The sequence below is a fragment of the Chaetura pelagica genome, unplaced genomic scaffold (genome assembly GCF_000747805.2).
Source record: "Chaetura pelagica isolate M959 unplaced genomic scaffold, ChaPel_1.0 scaffold31, whole genome shotgun sequence".
Classification (NCBI taxonomy): Eukaryota; Metazoa; Chordata; class Aves; order Apodiformes; family Apodidae; genus Chaetura; species Chaetura pelagica.
This window is the reverse complement of record NW_009952481.1, coordinates 388443-398659: the sequence shown is the minus strand read 5'-3', so window position 1 is coordinate 398659 and position 10217 is coordinate 388443.

Genomic DNA, 10217 nt, shown 5'->3' with positions numbered 1-10217 from the left:
TTGCATTCGATACATCACAAAACCTAAAGGACTTGAATAGATCAGTCCAAATGGAAATTACATGGGAATTACAATAACCCATTCCAGAGGGACTGCACAGTTTGTTCTTCCATACACACACTATATGGATTCATGGCTGATTCATATTGATATTCAGGAACTACATACAACATTTAAAGTATTCCAACACAACAACAGGTCACTTTGATCCATTACACAAGACCATATGTCTGAGCTCATCCAGGAAAAAGGGAGGAAGATCATGCAGAAACCTGCTAGATTTTTGAGTCTGTTTGAATGAACATCCTGTTATATATGTAAAGGCTTTGGGAGAACACACAGCTGCCAAACAAATTCTGACAAAAATTGCTCATATGAACACAGAATTTCTGACATGAACCTGGGAGCACAACATCAAGCTGCAGAGAAAATAATTTAGCTTACATAATATAGCCCCCAGTGTGGGACCATTTAATTTTGCCAGGAATTACAGTTAAAATACTCCCTTTGGGCAAATTCTAACCCGTCTGACTATTGCAAAGCCCATCTGTACAACACTTCCTGAGACTGAATAGTGCCATTTATGACAGTAGTACTATCCTCCCATTTTGGTACTGTTCACTATAGGGAATGCTATGACTCAGTTTGGTCTGCCTTTTTTATTACATTTAACCATACATCTTACTCATAGGAATACAGTTGCATGAGTTTTAAGTTCATAAACAGAAAATAAAAGTGCTTATTTTATTGTAGTTAGTATGTAAAGGTCACAGGAAATCTATCCACTCCGAGATGACTTTGTACATCTTTGGTTTTTAAGAGATATTTTAATTAATTTCCTGTGGGAGATTCTGCTGTTTTGTGGAAACATTGAGTGCTGATACTCAAAAGCAACCCACTTTCTGGGTGAAAAAAATCTTTCTTTAGCAATCCACAGGTCTTAGGTACATTCTCTAATAGATGGAGTATTTTTACATGTGTGTACAATATGTGTTTGTACAGACATATAAAATACTTAGCCCACCTTTCTGCCAGTCATTAATTAAAAAAACAAACAACAACAACAAAAACACACAAACCCCCCCTACTTTCTGATGTTATTTTGTTCTTTCCAATTTCTAAGTGCGAAAAAATATTATTCTATACATTAATTAGTCTGGTGCCTTCATACACTGCTCTCTATTTCCATCATCCCATTTTCCTTATTGCATGAACTATTTCAACTACATTTGCAGGAAGATTGATGCAGAGACTTCTTGCTGAGGCTGAGGCCACCAGAAGGAAGATCCTTCCTAAAATGTAGAATTATAGAAAAAATGTGGTCTAACACTCTAGTGTATAAATGGAAGTGGGGAAGGAATGGAGGGAAAATTCAGATATATATATAGGGCTTCAGCCTAGCGGAACCTCTATGTGCCAGCTTCAAGATAATAAGCAACTCAAGTGTCTTCAAGGATGCAAACACCAGCTGTGTTTGTTGAATCAAGCCTATAAATTCAGAATGTCATATGGTTTGTTCGCAAGAAACATTTGCTATAAAAGGAAAATGGAATAAACAACGAACCTGTCCGAGTCAAATGGAGTTTGTATACTTGTACAGGTTTTATTTGGCAATTTTCTTTCTGTAGTAGCTCTTCAAAATGAAACACTGATGAAATAATACTAAAGAAGAGCCTTTGTTTAGATAAGTGGGACCACCAAAATATATTCATATAATTTAATTAAATTAACTCTTTCTTTATTGCATTCATTTAACACTTTCAATATCGGGACACTTATCCACAGTCCAAGTCATTAAAAGAGAAAAATTAAAGCAACACAAGTGAATCAATAATCTTGATTCACAAGTGTCAAGTGAATCAATAATCTAGTAATACCAAAATAGTACATTAGAAATTAAAAAACAACAACACAAAACCAAACCAAATAACAAACAAAAAAACCCAAGAAAAACCAGAAAAATAACAAAAAAAACCCAACAAACCAAACAACAACCCAACAAAAACAATCAGCCCTCCTTGATATAAACATTTGCAATGACTCGTACATTTTTTTACCTCTGAGATTGCTAGTAATGCTACCAGCTACAAATGGTATCTATCCAGTACAGGAGTCTGATGACCGTAATCATAGTCAAGCCCATCAAGAACAATCAAGGAAGTTAATAATATAATTTAAGACAGAGATGAATGTCAATAGTTTATTTCTAAATCAACAAGAAACATTGTTTCTTCTATGCAGCAATTCCCATATTTATCATGTGCTAATGGTTTATAAACAAGAGCAGTATGTATCAAGAATGTTGCCACACAGCTTCAAGAGGATGAAATACATCTCTGGAATGTTCAGGTCCAGAGCCAGACTAAATTGTTATCTTCTATTCCACTTAAGACTTCTGTGCTGATCCCTAGTGAAATTCATTCTGAAGATGAATTTTAAGATTTTTTGATTCTTCGAGGGAATCCTCTTCTAAGAATTTGCTGATGTTGAAATCTTCGTCCCACTACAGTTAACAGCTGTAGCTCCTGTTGAGTTGAGTAAAACCAGGCCCTCAAACAATTTTTTGTGAAGGTATTTCTATCTGTCATCAGAAAGAAAAGGATAACACAGACAATGGCTGTTAATGCATCACAGATAAAAAAGAAGATAAATATTAAAAAAGAAAAAAAAACACAAAAAACTTTGAAAATTTAGCTGTAGATCCATAGATCTAATGCAGCCAGAAACATCCCCTTAACTCTTAATGGTTTTGCCCCTTAAGATGAAAACATCAGTTGCTGGAATATCTTAACTTTTCAATGACCTCACCCAAAAATGTTGTAAGGCACAAAATGATAATACTCTCCGGGTTTTAAATAACTTACCTTCTTAAAAGGCAGAGACTAAAACAGAAAGATTTTCTACTATCAGAGAAACAGCCAAGAAAATTCCTTTATTCTTCCACAGAACCATCACACACATTTTACTCCCATTCGAATCAACGTCATTTCATATGCAGAAGAAATTCAATATAAATTACAACTGTAAATCAGTATAAAGAATTTACACCAGCTCATATTGAACAAGATGAACAAGAATTCAGCTCTTGTGGATAAGTTGCTGAACATGTGATTTTGGCAGGGCAAAGTTTGTGAAGAGTTTGGACAAGAAAGATTTGAATCAGCATTACCACATGGAGGACAGACATTAAGAATGTTGTCTTTTGATACTGAGATAATGTTTTGGTGAGATGTGTTTAATAACAAAAGACACTGGAAACAAAAACTAAGAACAAATCATCCCTTTGTGTCTTGGCATGGTCCTCACAGTATTCTATCACTACAATTATTTTAACCTCACAGCCTCATTTTCCATTATTTCATTTCATTACCCACTGCTTCAATGAAGTATCTTTGTTCTTTAGTACGGTGAAAATTGGAAGCTCTATAGTAGCTGTCTTCAACTCAAAAGCATGCTTCTTTAAGACTATTTTTCCTTTATTTTGTTTCTCCAGAATGAGCAGTGAAAAGAAGAGCCAAAACATACAGAGAGTGTTTACCTCCATGGCAAAAAAACATCCGGCCAGAATACATGTCCATACAAAAAGTTCCCCAGACTATTCCCGTTCTATTCCTTGGAATATGGTTGCAGTCCAAGCAACTGACTAATAAGTGCTTACAGTGTAAAAAAATACAAGTTGTTCTGTTGGGTTTTGTAAATACCATATAATGCTGATTTATACCGAGTGGCCGAGGCATGACCACCTTCCTCTGATCATCACAGAAGTATTTATTCCATTGAAAAAATGATTAATGTTTGTGAACTCCTTTTGGAAAAACACATTGCAGAAAACAAACCCACAACTTCTAATTCTATTTTCTTCATATATATTGCAGATTTCTGAAAGCTGATAGGGAAAGGTTAAAAAAAAATAATGACTGGCTGGGAAATTACATCAAATTCAGTGGGGAAACAACAGTAAGAAACACAAAGAAACTAGAGGAAAAACAGGAACTACAGCAATGTGAACTAATTCAGAGTAGTGTTTTCACCTTAAAATCAAAGACAATAATACTAAAGGCACTGGATTCAATATTAATACTTTAAAAACACTGACTATGGACTCACTATGAAGTTTGACACAAGGTTTCTAGCAGTTCATTTAATGGTATTATTCACATGAATAGCAGTTTGCACAATTACACCCATTCTCCACAGTTTCATTTTTTTTTCTGGTGCAACAAGATTTTTTAAAAGATAAATGAAATTGCATAAGATAAAATATTAAATTAGTTGAACAGATTTCCATAAATATAGTGCTCTCAGTTTATTCAACTGAGTTTACTGTGGCAACTAAGTGAAATTATTAAGGTTAGTTTATATAATAAAGTTGCAAGAAATAAGTGATATTCATCAGTAAGTGTGACAGTAAAAGCAGATTTTTATTTCACTCATATTCTTTATGACTGCTTTGTTTTGTGCAAAGTATTTTTCAGCCAAGAAAGACTGGCACATTTACTGTATAACTGACTATAAAACAGAAATATTGCAAATGACCCTTCACAAAGAACTCTAAGTATTAAAAAAACTCCCCAAATTAAACAGAGTAAAAACATTTTGTCTATCTTTTTTTTTTTTTTTAAACATCTCATGTTTTCATTAGAAAATGTAATGAAAATTGATTAATGCTGGTTTTGTTCTCTTACAGGTATCTGTCTATAGCCTACCACAACTTCTCTCTTACATAATACCATGCATTAAAACACAGAATTTAGAAGCAGGATTGAAGACACCCAATTTTCCCATTTTTTAAAAAAAAAGCATATTGGTTCAGTAAGGTAGCAAGTTTCCCTCTCTGGTCAAAGAAGACAAATGAGAACTCTCAGAGTACAATTCTACATGCTCTCATGAGATGTCTCTGTGGCATCTGGAATACTCTCAAACTCAGGTTGGTGCTGAAAGGAAAAAACCCTTTCATACATATTTCTACAGGCCTTTGTATGTTCATATTCAATGAGACCAGGAAACAGATTAAGGTCAAAAATAACCTTCAAATTCAGGCAAAAACACTCCAGGCAACAACGTTTCAGAAAAATAAAACCCAATGTAAGTCAACAAACACCTACAGGAAAAAAATCTGTATGTAGAGAAAAGTAGCCTAGTTTCATTTAAAATGGTGATTAAACTTTAGCTTAAACAAGGAAGCAGTTCCAGGATACCCCTTTACTACAGAAGAAACATAGACAACACTCTGAAACTAGTGACATTATATGAAACCCTTTTAATGTCTCTAATTTCCCTATAGTCTATAGGGAACAGTTATGAGACTTTTCTCATAGTGCTTGTGGAGCAAGCTTTTCCTTGTATATCATTAAATAGTTTGTGCAAAACTTCCTTCTAGTGGAGATATAAAGAACAAAGTGAACCTCTTAACATAAAATTATTATGCCCTTGCCTTTATTGCATTAATGCAGCCAGCTAAGTCCATTGTTACATTTTCAGAAACTAAACTCATGAACTTCATGTGCAACTGAATTACACCTTTAAAAGTTTCTGAGTAATAAGTTAAGGCTTTAAATTGCTTCTACAGAACTAATAGTCATGGAACCTGAGATATGCAGAAAAAAACCCCAAAACCTCTTAATGGCTACTGTATAGAATTTCTAAAGCTCTGCTGAGCTGTTTACTGACAGCTAATCCTGCAGAGTTTCTAAGCACAATGAGACAAACACCACAGACCATCTGAAGGATCTGAAGGTGCACAAGTCTGTGAGACCTGACAGGATTCATCCATGGCTCCTGAAGAAACTGGCCAATGAAGTTGAAAAGCCTCTGTGCATCATATTGGAAAAGTCTTGGCAGTCTGGAGAAATACCCACTGGCTGGAAATACCTTTTTCAAGAAGGGAAGAAAGGAAGACCAAGGGAACTATAGACCAGTCAGTCTCACCTCTGTGCCCAGCAAGATCATGGAGCATATTCACCTGAAGGTTCTGCTAAGGCAAGTGGAAAACAAAGGGGTGATTGGTGACAGCCAATGCGGCTTCACCAAGGGCAAATCCTCCCTGACTAATTTGGTGTCCTTCGACAATGGGGTCACAGCATTGGTGGACAAAGGAAGAGCAACCAACATCATCTACCTGGATCTGTGCAAAGCCTTCAACACTGTCCTGCAAGAGATCCTGGTATAAAAACTGAAATAGTACAGATTCAATGGATGGACCATTCATTGCGTAAGGAATTGGCTGGATGGTCACATTCAAAGAGTGGTGATCAATGGTCTCACATCCCAGTGGAGACCTGTGACGAGTGTTGTTCCCCAAGGGTCAGTACTTGGACCAGTGCAACTTTGTCAGTGAGAGGGACAGTGGAACTGAGTGTACTCTCAGCAAATTTGCTGATGACACCAAAGTGTGTGATGAGGTTGACATGCTGGAGGGAAGGGAGGCCATCCAGAGGGTCCCTGACAGGCTTAAGAAGTGGACTCATGCAAACCACATGAAGTTCATCCAGGACAAGTGCAAGGTCCTGCACTTAGGTAGGGGAAATCCCAAGCATAAACAAAGGCTTGGTGGAGAACTGATTGAGAACAGCTCTGAGGAGAAGGAATTACAAGTGTTGGTTGATAAGAAGTTCAACATGAGCTGGCAATGTTTCTGCAGCCTAGAAAGCCAACTGTGTCCTGGGCTGTATCAGAAGAAATGTGGCCAGCAGGTTGAGGGAGCTGATTCTGCTCCTCTACTCTGTACTCATGAGACCTCACCTATAGTACTGTGTACAGGTCTGGAGCCTGCAGCACAGGAATGACATGGAGCTCTTGGAGCAAGTGCAGAGGAGGGTCATAAAGATGATTAGAGGACTGGAGCAGCTCTACTATGAAGACAGGCCAAGGGAGTTGCAGTTATTCAGCCTTCCAACCCTTCCAACTCAAACAATTCTGTGATTCTGTGAACTCCATACTTTTGGAACAAACAAAAATACATCAGGAAGTGCTGAAAATAATCTGATACATATATTTTTATAATTTCTATGCTAGATCTTATGAGATTTGAAATTCCAGATAGTGTAAGACTTCTTAAACTCTTAAAAAAACCAAACTAAACCAAACCAAACCAAAAACCATGGTTTCCTCTTCTACTTAATACTGAGTAATAACACATTTTACTCAGGGAAAAACAAGCAAACAAACAAGCAAACACTTTTTCTGTAAACAGACATTTTTTTAAGTAGACTGATTTTTTAAGAATGAGGATACACAAATATAAACAGAGTAAAACATTTTTGTAGAATTTTCAATAATAATTTGTGTGTCACTTTGGATTTTTGTAAGGCTTCCCAGGCTGTTTATAAATCCTGAGAAAATAGCATCGAACCTTTCAGATCTCCTGAAAATGGTCAGCGTGCCTGGGTGCAAACCAAGTTATACACAGGATACTATTACCTACATGAATGTATCGAATTAACTGGTATGTGGCTCACTGCTGGAAGACCCATTGTCCACGTGGTTATAGCTACATTCTGAGCTATTTTCATGCCTCTCCAGCACATATCTCACACTTGGAAAAATGTTCCCACCAGCCAGTCCAGCAACACAAAGACCGAATTACTTCTGTGTCTTAGAGCTGCCACAGAGCATCTTCCTGGGTTCGTACTGTGCTAACTCCTGCTGTTACCACCAGACTCAAAATACACTCCCTGGTTCCCTCATTCTTTGAAGAAAAAAAAAGATCAATAAATTGCCAAGAACCATAAAACCACAATTTATTTGAGTAAATTAATATTATGGTGGCTGAGAAAATACAGGAAACACAACTATGTAAGGCATTGTTAATGCCAAGGACACGCAAGTAGCTCTGCCAGAGGACAAAGTACAAAATTTAGGCCTTCAAGCATACTAGATGACTATGAGACCACAGTGCCTCAAGTGTGATGTCAGCACAAAATTCTTGAAATCCTTTAGGGGTAAACTTCAGCCCCTGCCCTCTACCCTCGCTGTCCATTCTCCTACTCAAGAAGTCTCAGCAAATATATGATGTATTGGTATTCTCTCTTAAAACATATATCTGAAACCTGTTTTTATTCCTGAGTCTCAGTTTTGCTGTTTTAGAGAGCTGTTCTCATTCCCAGTTGGATTAGTCCCAGTTCGCATGCTTAAAACAATATAGCCCCTGAAACAGCTGGCAGTCTTACCTATGAGACTCTGAGGTCCCTTGTCTTTTTGTCTCTCCTGCTGACACACATGCACTATTAAAATTACAATCACACCTTAGCCAATTTGTTTGCTTTCACTCCTCATCCAGGATGATGACCACTGCACTCGCTACAGATGAGAGGCATACTTCATCTGCTACCTATACTGCATTTTGAAAGAAAGAAATGCTTTATCCAAGAAATATAACCACTGAAGGTTTAGAGCGTTATGTTCTCCAGTTCTGTTGGGAGTACCTGTTTTCACAATTTTAGTGCCAGAAATTAACTCATGGCACCAAAAAAAAAAAATAATAATCTTATTAATCCATCCTTGTCATTTGCTGAAATCTCCCAAGAAAGGTTTAAGTTTGTACAACACAGCAGTACTGTGCTGCTGCTATAAACAAAAGCCACTATAAGCAGTGTATACATTGAAAAGGTTTACATTACCAAGTGTGGCAGTAGGAGCATATCTGTATTTGCAAACCTGAAAATGGAAAAATAAACAAAAACCACTATGTATTTTTTCAGATTTACACTGTCCAGGAGAATGGACATACAGATTCTCAGGGATACCAGAGGCACGGGGAGAACGCAAGAGAAGTCACTGTTCACAGGAGCCTCTAACGAATGAAGATGTTATGACACACCCCAAAAAAATAAAACTTAAAAAAAAAATAAAATGTAAGAGAGAAAGCATTACTCAGAAACAAAAGGACAAAGAAACTCATAGGAGGACACTCTAATTACCAAGGAAATGGTGACATGGGTAGTTCTCTGACTCAAGAGAGAAAGAAGGAAATGGGAAACCAGGGAAACATTCATGGAAAGCTAAAAAGGCAAAAAAAGCAAAACTCAGGCTACCTAATAGAGGAGGAATTTAAAAATGTGTCTCTTTCATCACATCATTGAAAGGCTATACTGAAAAGAAGCAATGAATTTCCCCTCAGAAAACTTTTTCAGTCTGACCTAAATATCATACAAAGTATATTACCACTGCCATTGATCCCTACACTATAGATTAACAAGTACAGATCTGTAAAGAACTGCAGAGGGTCCTTATCTGGGTGAAATTCTCCGTAGTGGTCTTTTTTTGTGTGTTCTAATCTCTATGAAGACAAAGGTCTGTGTTCCAACAACCTAAAACTTGAATGCTTAAGTTATCAGTGTAAATCAACTAGACAAAAGTTTCTGAAATTAAATTTTCGGCAGGATGTCAAGAAAGTTCTTTGTTAAACTTTTCTTAAACTGCAAGTTATTTCTAGCAAAAAGCAAGCATCCAGCCATCATGGCACAGGCTCACAAACAAGTTGAAAATAACATATGAAGAGCAAGTCAAAAAACAAAGAGCAAGGGTAAGAGAAGATACTCCTTCTGAAAAGACAAATTCTACTAAGGTCTAAGCTCCCTTCTTTAAAACTAGCAGCAGCATCTTTCATTTTTCTTTTCAAGTGTAGTTTATTAAGGCTTAAAACTGGCAAAAAATTACACACCTCCAATCCTGAGGATATAATCTCTACAAGTAATCTGCCAAGTCTATTACGTCTACTGGAAAAAGGGCTGCTCATTTTTTTCATTTCCCTAAACTGTTCATCTGCTGTCAGTCTAAATCTCTTGTGCAATATCTGAGCCTTCCAGTTACTGTAACAGCAATTTTAGCTTTAGAAGGCTTCCTCTTCCTCTTAAAGACTGAAATTTGTTTTGCAATTCAGTTCATTTTATTTATAAATATTTAATTTTTCATTTGCCTCCTTAAAATTTGTACTGAGTGGATAGTAACATGAATTTATTATGAAGTGTATTTATCTTTCTGTACCTCATTAGTGCTCAAGAGTTCTGTTGCCTCTACTAAGCATTCTGCTAAACTTCTGAAGGCCAAATTCAAGTGCATGGAGGAAATGTAGCATAAATTCAGGATGCAGTTCTTGTTTTATGCCTCTCTGCAATCTTTCTCAAAACCACATGCCCCACTGGAGTTCATAAATGGCATTAAGGCTGGTGATCTGAAGATGGAAGACATGATCCGGATTAGTTTTAACTCCCCTGTTC